Source organism: Sorex araneus, chromosome 2 (assembly GCF_027595985.1).
Source record: "Sorex araneus isolate mSorAra2 chromosome 2, mSorAra2.pri, whole genome shotgun sequence".
NCBI classification, from domain to species: domain Eukaryota; kingdom Metazoa; phylum Chordata; class Mammalia; order Eulipotyphla; family Soricidae; genus Sorex; species Sorex araneus.
In genome coordinates this window covers 182,285,569-182,299,362 of record NC_073303.1, presented here as the reverse complement: position 1 = coordinate 182,299,362, position 13,794 = coordinate 182,285,569, and positions in this window count along the sequence as shown.

Sequence of the window (13,794 nt, the reverse complement as noted above, 5' to 3'; positions counted from 1 at the left end):
CTTCATTTCTTCAACTTACTATAGGATTCTTTTCTTGTTTGTAAAACTTTGAGAGTATGTTATTTGTATGAGATTTCACCTTGACATAAGCTTGCATTGCTATGGCCTTCCCCTTTAGCACCGTTTTTTTGCTATGTACCTAAGATTATGCTAGTCTTTGTTTTCATTCTCACTCATTTTAGCAGTTTTTTGTTCTTTGATTTCTTTGACCCAAAATTTACTGGTATGTTCCTCAATTTCTAAATGTTAGAGCTTCCCTCAACTTCTCTGTATTTTATTTTTTTAAAAATTTAAAAAGGTTTAGGGACCCGGCTGTGGAGCGAGCACGATGGAGGGGCCCGAGGGAGCGCCCTCGGACCCCAAGCAGCCCACTGAACTAATTCCGGCATGGGACCAGAGACCCCACGGCGTGCTGAAGCAGTGGGACCCGGGCAAACCCCAATTCTTTTAACCTGTCTCTCTCTCAACTCCTCCCTCCTGAGCACAGCGCAGGGGCCGCGGTTTTCCTGAGCGCAAAAGGGAGACGCCGATCCAGCCAAAACAGGACGTGAGCGCGCTTGCGGGAGTCCCCAGGGGGCGGGGGCGGCGACCCCCGCCCACCGCAGTTAGATACTTAAACCCACCTCCCCCACATGTGCTTCCTTTTGGACCCGGCTGTGGAGCGAGCACGATGGAGGGGCCCGAGGGAGCGCCCTCGGACCCCAAGCAGCCCACTGAACTAATTCCGGCATGGGACCAGAGACCCCACGGCGTGCTGAAGCAGTGGGACCCGGGCATCCCCCAATTCTTTTAACCTGTCTCTCTCTCAATTCCTCCCTCCTGAGCACAGCGCAGGGGCCGCGGTTTTCCTGAGCGCAAAAGGGAGACGCCGAGCCTCTCTCTAGGTTTCTCCATCTTATGAGCACCATAAAAGGGTAAAAGTTTGTAGTGATGTTATTTCTGGTTGTACTTTCCCTGGACTTTATACAGAAACCCAAAACCGCGCGGCCGCTGCCGTGGCCGCGCGACTTAATGTCATCTTAGTATGAGCAATATGTAATGGTTCCTTTCTAATGGGGCGGACTTTTGTGGGAGATCCTAATAGTAAGTCTGTTGCTGAAATATTGAAGGCAATCAAAGTGGTAGCCATCTCACTAGACTGAACTAAGCTATATCCCCACGCCGGTTGAGAAGAAATTTTCTTCTTTCTCGGGAAGAAACTCGGTGTGTCATCAACTACAGTGTGATGTCCATTAAGCAAGCAGACCTGGTGGCGTGGGAATGGGATATAAGGGGAAAAATTATGTACAAGGAACAGCGGGACGCTGGTGGAATCTCGAGCCGGAGCCGATACCAGCGCAAGACCTTCGGGTCCAAAGACTGCTTGGAGACACTCTACTAGTCTATCAACTAAGCCAGAGCCCCACGCCTGCTGATGACGGGAAATAACCATCCTTTTCGGTTTTTTTCCCTTGTCAGGCAGCGTGGCGATTACTAAAACAGGCGTGAACTCGGTGGCGCGGGGCAAGGGGGAAAAAGAAAAACTATGTAACAAACAGCGGGACTTAATATCTCTATATTCTTAGCAATGGAGAACTATCAAATGCCTCCTTGGCAATAGGACTGCTTTTCTTTTTTGGGGGAAACCCCAACAACGGTAGTGAGTTGTGTATCGAAACATGGAATGTAATCGAAATAAGGCGTAAACGAAGTGAAACATATCATGTGCAAGGGTTGGGACTGGGGAGGTGGGAGGGGGCGGCAGGTATACTGGGGGGGTTGGTGATGGAAGATGGGCACTGGTGAAGTGAAGGGTGTTTGAGAATTGTATAACCGACATAATCCTGAGAACTATGTAACCCTCCACATGGTGATTCAATAAAATTTAAAAAAAAAATACTTCTTAAAAAAAAATTTAAAAAGGTTTAGAATATATTTTAAGAAGTTGATACTGCCTTAGTGCTCTATATATTACAAAACTCCAAAGATTATCAGGGGTAAGTCAATCATAGTACACTAATTAAAATGAACTGCATAACTACCTAAGATAGGTAAGCTGAAGAGGTACTGTCTGGCCTTGAACATACAGGTACCCTATGGCCAAGATTGTATCGGGCCTATACAGAAAAGCTGTGTTGAGCAACATCATATCAAAATGGTGATTCCTGGGTTTTCCTTACCCAGGAAAATGATGATGGCAAATTAACACAGGTTTTTGTTGTTGTTGTTGTTGTTGTTTAAGTACAAAAGTGAAAATGCCTCTCTTAAGGGCATAAAAGGGTAATACATGATAATCATAGAACCATATATCTGTTGTATGCAATCTCCGTAGACATTTCCTGGAATTTCCTCCTGGGAGTGAATGGAGCACTGTGGGAGGTTTGATTTTAGTGGGACATGTGGCAGTGTCTTTGGGGTTGCAGTGTATGAGTGAGCAAATAGAACAAGATGGATAAATGGAATGTTCAAGGTTAATGGGCTCTAACTGGATCCATTTTGTCATGCTTGCCCCTTAAGCTCAACAATCACATGCAACTGCAGGAATGTACCGCACAGAAACAATATTCAACACAGCATTGATTTGTAATGATCTCTCCCTCGCCCTCTGCCTCCAGCATACCCTGTAGATAGAATACTCCAGGCAATTGTTAAGTCTGACAACTGGGAGGAATCCTCCCTCACACTCTTCCATGGTAGAGTTCTGGCTAATCCCAAAGGTTCTTTTCTTGTAGGAGTTTAGGAAACTAGACATTGCCGTTTTGTTAATATCAGTGATTTTAGCTTGGAGCAAAATCAGCTGCATGGTTGAATGCAGGAAGCACTGTAGCACTGTAGCCCTGTCACCCCATAGTTCATTGACTTGCTCGAGCAGGCACCAGTAATGTCTCCATTGTGAGAGTTGTTGCTGTTTTTGGCATATCGAATATGCTACGGGGAGCTTGCCAGGCTCTCCAAGAGGGACGGAGGAATCAAACCTGGGTCAGCCACATGCAAAATAAATGCTCTACCCGCTGTGCCTGATTTCTCCCATTGTAAAAGTTTGGCCAAAGTGCTCGTTTGTTGGTGCAGTTGATCCCAAGGTTCTGTCTGGCATTATAGTAGCATGTTCTTGAGGAGCTGGGCCACCATGGTTCAGGAGCAGGGGGCATAGAACTTCTGTTGTTTATGCCCACAGCACCTCCCATAACCATTGGGCCTATTCATAGATGCTGTACTCTTGCATCAGGAAGGTTCCTTGAACCCTTGAGCCTTTCCTCTTGTCTCCGCATCTCTTCCTGGCAGCACCGATGCTGCTCCTCCTGCCTGAGCTCCAGTTGCTTTCATCTTTGCCCTTCTTGTTCATCGAGCGCTTCCATTTATTTAAAAATTTATTTTACAAAGTGGTTCACAATATTTGATTACAGTTAATATTCAAACACCAAGCCCACCACCATTACACCTTCCCACCACCATGTTTGGGATGTTTCCATCCCGAACCCCAATCCCTGTCCCAAAGCAGACGCAAAATAATATACATTGCATTGTATGTTATGAAAAATTGCTTGAAATAATAAAGTATCCTTAGAGGAAAGAGTGTGAAGATTGTTGCATTTCACCCAGGGCCCATCAAGCCCTTCTATGAGAGAGAGATCACAATCATGTTGTTAAAGGTTGAGCCTTGTGTGCATATATATCTGTAAAAAAAAAAAATCCCCTCTAAGATTGGTTGCCCACTACCTTGAACCCTACCAAATGTGGTGCAGTACTCTTGGAGTACGGGTAAGGTGTGTCCTATGAAGTGTCATGGCAGCGCAGTCCAGGAATATGTTCACTCGTGGGTGAGGCGTGGCCTAAGCATGTGGAGAGCAGACGTGAGCCTGGCAGCAGTTGAGTTGTGGACTGCCCCAGGCTGCCAGTGCTGGGTCCTTGGGGTGGGAAGGGGTCTCGCCTGCTCCCCTCCGCAGCGTCCCAGGTGAGGCAGCCTGGTGAGGGGTCTGGTGGCATGGTTATGGCAAGTATCATGTTATGCTCCCTTCCGGGAGAGAAGGACATGTGATCTGGATGGTGGCTGATGATGAGATTGTCTGGCACCAGCCAGAGGTGGCTAATGGGCATGACTGCTAAGTTGCTGGAGATCAGGGGTGGGTGCGGGGGTGCTCTTATACTTCAAGTTCCTCTTGATGTCTCATCAAAATGTCTCACCATGAGTGGTCCTCTTAAAGAGCCGCCTCCTTCTTCATTTACAGATTCTCATGAGCTTCCTTGGTGTAACAGTTCACCTGGCCCAGTTGCTGCTTCTCCAACTCCCCGAGTGCCTTCCAGGGCATGGCATTCACACTCAAAGGAGCCCGGCTGTAGAAATCTGGGCAGTGGTTCTCATTCCTTATGAAATTGCTGGCTCTTAGTAACTGGTTTTCCTGGTAGTTCCTCTTTATCATCAAAATGGGCCGTGGATTCTATAGTCATAGACCTCAAAAATGTCTTAGCAGGAAGGAGTCTTCACTGTAGCAGTCCAGAACTTTCTGAGCAGCTGGTTTCCTGAGAATTCAATGTCTTTTTAAGAGGACCTTCCTCTATCATTTACAGTGACCACACAGCCCTCTCCATCTGACTGAATGCATAAAAGCCTTCCCCCAGTGTAGGATAACATTGGTTTGTCCTTTCTGCCTTACCACAGGGAGCTTAGGTTTATTGGATTACTCCCACCATAATGCTCCCATTCCTCTGTGTTAATTTGTAAGCTCTTTCTTTGTGATCTGCTTTCCCAACTGTTCAATCACCTTTATATCCTAATCAGACTTTGTTATCTTATAAATATTGCTTTTTTTCTTCTTCTTAAGTCCTTTGCATAGTTAATTCAGAGCAATGTCTCTTTTGTATAGACACAGGAAGACAGTCAATGCTATGCTTTTATAACTTGGGAGTTAATTGACTCGAATGATATTTACTCCTGGGCATCTGTTCTATCAACTTAAGTTGTCTTTACTTGCTAGGACCCCAAAAGCAGGGTCCCAATGATGGACCTGGGGCAATCTGTCAGCTACACTGGCATCTAAGTGGGCCAGGTCAAAGAGCTATAATACCTAACTATAAGTTAAGAGCATGGTTATGGACAAAATCTTTCATGATCCAAAAAGTAACAATTGAATTAGGATGCAGCTAGGGTTAGGAAAGATTAATCTGCCTGAGCACTATAGTCTGGGATCTATAGTGAGATGTCCCCAGGAGAGCCACCTTACAAGCTTAATGTATATCTTACAGTGTCCGTACAAAATAACTAATATTAAGAAGTAGAATTAAGATGTTAATTAAGATGTTAGGGGCTGGAGCGATAGCACAGCGGGTAGGGCGTTTGCCTTGCATATGGCCAATAAGGTTTAATTCCTACCATCCCATATGGCTCCCTGAGCACCTCCCAGAGTAATTCATGAGTGCATGAGTCAGGCGTAACCCCTGTGCATTGCCAGGTGTGACCCAAAAAGCAAAAATATAAAATAATATGTTAATTAAGTTATTGGACTAAGGAGAGGAGAAACACCGCTAAGTGGTATTTTGCCCTTGAGTGGAAGAAGGGCTTTCATATGTTGATTTTGCTACTGAGTGGGGTGTGATTGATACTTCCAATGTTAGTTGGAGAGAGACTAGAAGGAGACCAAGGCGGTGAGAGGAACTAAGGAGAGATGAGTGGGAGAGACAGGAGGAGACAGGAATGAGAGACAGCATGAGACTAGAATGGGAGCTTAGTGGACTAGAACAGGCATGCGGGGAGAATGGAATAAACAGCAACTGATCAACAACCAGCCTGGCCCTTGCTTTCTCCTTTGTCTACCCAAGGCATTGTCCAGCCTTGGTGGGTAAGCGGCAGGAGACCACCTAATGCAGGTGGTGAGAGAGAGCCACCAAGGGAGTTCCCTATCCTCCCAGTGATTACACACCCCAGCAGTTCACTGGACACACACTCATGAAGGTCTGGAAATGTGAGGGACGCACTCTACAAGCAAAGTACACACATGGCTGCTGCCCAGGAGGTGACTTGTAGCCCAGCTTCATTTTGTCAATCTCTGCTAAGGTTCATGTTTCCAAGTGAATAACGCCTAAATCCTCATCCTCATGAAGACTCTGCCTCCTTCCCATGCTTCTCACTTTCCCCATTTCCTCCTCAATGATGTCAGGAAGAAGGTTACTCGCAAAGAGCTGGCTGCTCTGGGTAAACATCTTCTCTCCTGGTTTTCTAGAATTCTTCAGGACAACAGTCAAGCCTCCATCTGAGCCGCTGGTTCGTTGCCCATTTGCAGGTATGGATGGTGGCTACTCCTGCTGGTGATGCTGTTAGTGCTTCCTTGGAGCATGGTTTTGCTTCTCCAAGTTCAAGGTTTTGTTGCTCTGCATTTTTGGACTCTTCCACCAACTTGTCTCTGCTCCAAGTAACAGTGAATGCTACAAGGTCTCACCATTCCCCCCCAACTTTCATTTTGTCAGTGGTCGATTTATCTTCATAGAATTGTGTATTGAAAATATACTTTATAGAATATCTAATTCATGACTCTATGGACACTCAAATTGTGCCCTAGCATGTGGTCTACCCTAGTAAATGCTCCATGAATAAAATAAATTGTATATTCAGGTTTTGAGGTCTGAACTTTCCTGCACATGTCAATTAATCCCAGTTCCCCCAATTATTCACTACGAACTCTTATTTCCTTATTGATCTCCTGTCTGGTTGATTTGTCAATACAGAAATAAGGTGTTAACGTATCACACTACTATTGTGTTGCCATTCTTGTGTCTCTCCAGATTGATTAGCAATTGCTTTATGGACTTTTCTGCCCTCTCATTTAGTGCATATTTGGGCACAGAATTAAGTATTCTTGATCAACTGATCTCTTAACCATTACATTTATTTCTCTTGACTTTCCTTGCATTGGCTGCAATTTGGTCTGATGTAAGTATGACCATATCTGCTTTTTTTTTTAAAGTCTTCGTTTCCCAACATTTCATTTCAAGTCTGGTTGTATTATGAACATTTACATGTGTCTCTTTTAAGTAGTAAAAAATTAGATTCAGTTTCCTGTTCCAACCAGCCACTCTGTGCCTTTTTACAGGAGATTTCAGTCCATTGACATCTAGATAAAGTATTGACATGAAATTTTCTTTTGCCATTTTCTTTAAGAATTTTAGTGGAGTTTTTTTGCCCTTCAACATTTGTTTGCTTATTGTTATTTTAATAGAAAATCATTCAATATTGTAGTGTGCTAGGGTTCTCATCCTCAGGCAACCAGACTGAAAGCAGAGGGCCAGAGATGAGATGGAGATAAAATGAGAGAATTAAGTAGACACTTTATTTTAGAAAAGGAGGAAAGTAGGGAAGTTGGGATGGAGGTGAGCAAAGCCTCAATTATAAAGCAAATAGTACAAATTTGGGGGATTTCCTTTAGTAGTATGTTCAGGGAAAGAAGAAAAACCTTCTTTTATATCTTCTTAACTTTGTGGATGGGTGAACACTTAGCATTGGTTTTCAATATGCAGCAGCAGGTTTCTTGAAAGGACTTTCTTCTGCCTATCCTGAGTGTATATTCTGGGACCATTCCTGTAAATTTACCTACCTAAAATTTTATTAGGCTGCTATATTTCTAATCTCACCCTACATATTTCCCTCCTGTCTCTGTATCACTATATCAGTATTCCGTGGAAAAGTGGTTTAGATGTGACATATCGTTAGCTGTTCTGTTTCTGAGAATGTTTTTATTCTGCCCTCAAATCTGAGTGAGAATCTGCTTAAATGTGACTATTGTCTACCTTGGTGGTAATGGGTTCTTGATTGCAGATTCTTTTCATTTAGCAGCTTAAACATATTATTTTATCCCCTACATGCTTAGTTGAGTTTTATTTGAGAAATATGACATAAATTTTGTGCTATATGTTTTATAACTGAGGCTTTGCTGATCTATTAACACTTTAAGTCATATGTCTTTCTGTTTATTTCTTCATATTTTAGTTACAAAGTATCATGATATTGCTTTGTTTCAGTTTATTTTCTCATTGGATAAGCAAACAAGTCCTCATCCATAGACTATGTAAGTTCTCATCTATTTTCTCTTATACCAGTTATTCATTATATTTCTCTTTTCTTTCCTGCTAGAATTCCTATAATTTGGAAGTTGCTCCTCTTGCTATTAATTAAATGTTTTAAATTTCTTTAGGTTTTAAAAAGTTCCCGAGGACCCCCTGGGATGTGACGGTGACTCCAGAGGGTTGAAGCCCTCCCCCCCACCTTTCGCTCCTAGTTGGGGTGGGGGAGGGGCGGTTAGCTGGCAGATAAGACGACAGAGCTCCAGGCCTGGCTTTAGTTATTTATTTGTTTATTTATTTATTTGGACTGGAATGATAGACTTGCACACCATGCCGCCGACCTGGGTTCGATTGCCCTGCCCCTCTCGGAGAGCCCAGCAAGCTACCGACAGTATCCCGCCCTCACGGCAGAGCCTGACAAGCTCCCCGTGGTTTATTTGATACGCCAAAAACAATAACAAATCTTACATGGAGACGTAACTGGTACCCGCTGCAGCAAATCGATGAACAACAGGACAACAGTAATGACAGTGATTTAAAAATCACTTTTATGTTAGCTTTTTTCTTTTTACACTTCCCTAATCTTCATTTTTACACTTTCTCTGTGAAGTTATAGAACACAAGAGTTACAAATCTATCTTGTGTATTTTCAAGAACATAAGTACATCTTATTTGGAAACTTACACCAGCAAGATTATTATTAGCTATTCGTTATTGATGATGACATATGCCGTGTTTCTGAGGCCACTGATTCAATTTTCAGCTTCTTCCATTGTTCCTGAGTCCTGCTACTACATCAATGAAGGGTTCCTGAATCCTCCTTTATTTCTTCACTGTCATCCCATTGCTCATCGATTTGTTCGAGCGGTACCAGTAACGTCTCTTATTGAGAGACTTTTTTTGGCATATCCAATACGCAAGGATAGCTTGCCAGGCTCTGCTGTGCGGGTGCGATACTCTTGGTAGCTTGCCGGGCTCTCTGAGAGGGGTGGAGGAATCGAACCCGGGTCAGCCGTGTAAAAGGCAAACACCCAATTTTTTCTGTCAATCCTTTTTTTGAGTTATTGAATATTTTTTCCAATGATTTTCTCAGTTAAGAGAACATCCAGAGCTTGATTGTTCTGAAGTCATCCAAGGTATGAATAGTTATGATGGACCTGGGGACTTTCCTGGGCTCTGTTCCCATTTGTTGGTAAGGCTGAATTCCTTTATTTAAAGAGAGTATTCCTGATTCTTCAAGGGAAATAAGGGCAGAATCCCAGGTACGAGGAGGCTTTGAGCAGTGATCCAGTACTCCTATTTGCATATCAGACTTTATTCATTTCTGGCAGCCCTGGATGCCTGAGAATTTTTTTCTTTTTCTTTATTTTTTTTTGGGGGGGTCACACCCAGTGATGCTCAGGGGTTACTCCTGGCTTTGCACTCAGGAATTACTCCTGGCGGTGCTTGGGGGACCATATGGGATGCTGGTGATTGAACCCGGGTCAGCCACGTGCAAGGTAACTGTCCTAACCGCTGTGCTATAGCTCCGGCTCCGCCTGAAAATTTCTTGGTAGAACCTTCAGAAATGGAACTGTGGAGCTAGGTCTGGCCCTCTCTCTTGCTAGGGGATGGGATGGGTTGCTGTCCAGGGCGGAGGTGATTCCTCATAGAACTTAGCTGGTAGCCCTCTCAGGGCCATTATACGTGGTTGAAATGCCTGTATACAGTTTAAAAATGTGTTTTAATAATATGTTTTAAGAATATATATTTTAAGTTCCCTTTTATCTCCCATGTACACATTTGTCTTTTATATATCATGTATCTATTTTTAATGCAATACTCTATCTCCTCAATCACTCTCTAATAAATCAGAACTTGAAATAAATCAAATATTCCCTATTTAAAATTAATTTTGCTATTCTTATTCATTTCTATGAATTGAATGAATCTGCTAATTTTTTTTTAGAATTGGCTTGTCAACATTGGCAAAAAAATACTTCGCATTTTTATTGATTTTTATTGGAGTTGCAATGATATCATAGATTAAAAAAACACATTTTGTAATACATGTAATTTGCAATATCATATTAGCATTACTTTGATATTACTACAATTTTAGTGATCTTTTTTGGTCTATGGTGCAATCAATAGCCGTAGTTGTCATGTGTCTGACCAGTCTTTTACTCTGGAAGACCATTTAGTCTTTCTTTGTCATTCACGTTACTCACTTTATGAAAGGAAACAGCAGAAATGTTGCAAAACTCTTTACTACTGGATCTATTGACTCATCACTTGATTAAAGAATTCCTGCATTTCTCTCTGTTATAACTTTATACTTTGTTTTAATGAATAATTATGCTATCGGGGACATTTTTCTTCAGGTTGAATATGTTCTATTAATATGTTTTTAGATTTACTGACTTTTCCTCAGCCTTTATTATTTTTTTAATCCTATATGGCATTTTTTTCACTTTTCACTTCAGTAAGTCTTGACATTTTCAGTCCTAAGTTTCAATTATCATTATTTTCTAGAAATGATTTATGATTTCTCATTCATTACATGATTTACTTTATGAGAAGAATTATACATGTTTTTCAAAAGTACTTGTCTACTAATTCCAACATCTGTTAGCATCCGAATTGGCAACTGTTTGTGGTGATTTTTCTTGAAACTCGATAACATTTTCCTGGCTATTTATGTGAATAATTCTGGACAGTATCTTGAATAATCTGAATATCAGGTTTTGAATAATCTGGATTCTGTTATATTGCTCCAAAAAGTGTTGACGCTTTTCTTTTATAAGGCAATTAACTTGGCTGAACTCAAAGTACAAACAAGCATGTGTGTAATGGGTAGCAGATCAGACTTTAGATAAGTTCATTAAATCATAGCTATGTGCTACGTCCCATTTACCCCATTCATGGCATTATAATGACCTTACTAAGTTTAGGTACAGGTACTAGAAATCCCTTCCTATGGTTCTCTCCATTCCGATTTTCCTTTCAATCCCAGTGGATTCTGATTCCCCTGTGTTTTTTGTCATATTTCCTTCAACTGGCACATTGGTAACGTTATTATCTGGAGGGACTTTCCAAGCAATGCTCAGGGTCTCGTTATGAGAAAACCACTCCCAGTGATATTCATCCAGTTCTGTGGATCAGAATGTTCGATGCTTTGATACAGAGAGGTGGCCCTTTCAGCCTGAGAGTAACAGGGCCTACTCCGTTCACTCTGGTAGCTTGATGATTACCAGTTGTACACTTAGCAGTGCTTAGGAGACAACATGGTATCACAGCTTAAATAAGGGACCTCCACCCACAGGTGGGTGCTCCAACCCTTTGAGCCATCTTCCTAGAATTGGTAATGAAATGTTCTCTTAAAAATTGCGGTGAATATGAGGAGCAAAGTACTTGCGAAGGACACTTTTAGACAAAATTTCACTTATATATTATAGCAGCCACTTGTGGTAAGATATACCCATAATAGTATTCATAGCAAAATATATAATATAGTAGAGCTCCCACCTAGTATTTCATACACTTCAGATGTCCTCATATTCATTTTAATGACATACAGATGCTTTATGTGTAAATTTTCACCTGGGGTCTCTGGCAAAAGATAATTGAAACATATTAGATTTTTCCAGTTAGGATCCCAGTAACTTCCTTGGGAGTTAGGAATTAGAATAAAGAGAGTTATTTGTTCACTAAAGATTCGATTCCTGTTTTTTCTGTCCTTTTTCTGTCATCACATACAAATTAATTTAGTTTGCCAGGCAAGTGAATACAAGTAGAGTAGCAGAATCCATGATAAAAGAATGATCCCAGTGGTCAATAATCTTCTGTTGCTTCTTCCATTTCTACCTCTGAATATCTAGTTCTGTTACTTCCTAAATTGCTATAGCATTCCCTGCATTCTAATAAGAAATTTCCTTTCTTTCGCTTAAACTAACTTCTGCAATTTGTGACTTTAAGCATTCAGAATAACTCATTCAGTTAGTAATGGTTATATAGAGAATGAAGTTGTTCGGAGATATAAAGGCTTCAAGAAATGTTAATGTAGCAGAATATAGGTTTAAATTTTTTAAATTTAGACTAAGCTAATATCTATTCTATTATGTTTAAATTATCATGTAGGTCATAGACAAATACCCTATTCATTTGAATAAAATAAAAAAATAGGTAGAAGAAAAATAATTTATATTGTAGATCACCCATATTTAAGTAAATGCTGAATAAGATGACATTACTCATAATAAACTATAGGTACAATATATGTCCTTGTGTTGATTGCCTACCTGATGGTCAATCTCATTACTATAATTAAGTTTCTACTTAATGAATTTTATTTTTGTACTTAATAAAAAGAGGCAGTTTTCTAGATGTTCTGGTTTTTCAATTATATAACCACTAAGAAATCAATTAATTGATAAAAGTTAATGTCATATGATTTGAAAATTAATATTCTCTGACAGAAGGGCATAATGAGCCGGATGAAAAATCAAGTCTGTCTCCTCTTCTCCCCATATAAATAAATAAATCTTTGCAAAAGCAAATCTTGGGATCCTTTGGATTTGTCAAACATTTCATAGATCTTCCAAACATTTTGGCAGGATAATTCCCTAAAGTGATTCATTATCCATCAATTCATATTTCAATGTCACTTAATATTTGTTGAATATTCACAACATGCTAGCATTGCACAGCTGCTGAGAACATGCTTTTCTGTCTCTCAACCTCACACTGAATTATTTAAGATGAAAAAATAATATTTTGAAATTTGTGGAGGATAAAAAAATTGGTCTAAAAGCAAATCAGCTTTTACACCTTTGAAGAATTCATTTTCATACCCTTATTAGAAGATTATGATTTAAATGGCAGAAAAATATGTCTTTATGTCACTTCTATATATGTATGCATTTATTGTACTATTGCTTCTATGAAATTTGTCTTACCCATGTCTAATTTTTATTCACAATCTAATTTAAAATTCTATTGGATATATGATTATTTAAATTTACAAATGCTAAAATTTTCTCTTACATATGTATTTGTTGTTGTTTCTTAATTTGAAAATTATTACATGTGTAGTTTTATATTGCTTTGGTTTTTCATTAACACATTGGCACTGGCACTGCAATTTGTGTTAATTAAGCCACATCCAAGTGTGAGCCACTGGTGGTACGTGCCAGCAGCAACATGTTAAACTACACACAACTGAAAAACTATTGAATGAACAAGGAAATCAAAAGAGAAAGGAAAAATATTCCTTGAAATGAATGGAAATGAAGATATGAGATTCTAAATATAGGAGACACAGTAAAAGTACTATGAAGAATGGAATGTCATTGTTGTAGAGGCCTACATAAATAACAAGAAAAATCAAATACACAATATAAAATTGTACTGAAAAAATAGTAAAAAAGAACAAAATTAACCCTTAAGTTAATATAAGGAAGGAAATAATAAAAGTTAAGAAAGAGGAAATTGGCAGAATCTCCTGTCCCCACCCCTGGCTGTCTTCACCAGGGGCCCCCTCAGAGGCAGATGGGTTGAGTTTCCCTCTCTGCCCAGAGCAGAGTCCCGGCAGCTGAAAACCTCCAGAGCCCAGCCACTAGCCATGCTCAAGGCCACTCTGCATACGTCAGATGAGCCTCATCCATGAAGGAACCGTCAGAGGAACCCAGGTCTGCAGGACCCATGGCTGAGATCTCCAGGCCAGTTCAGAGGGGGACTGGGCCTCCTCCACCCAGATCCCCAGTTTTCCAGTAGCTAGACAGTCAC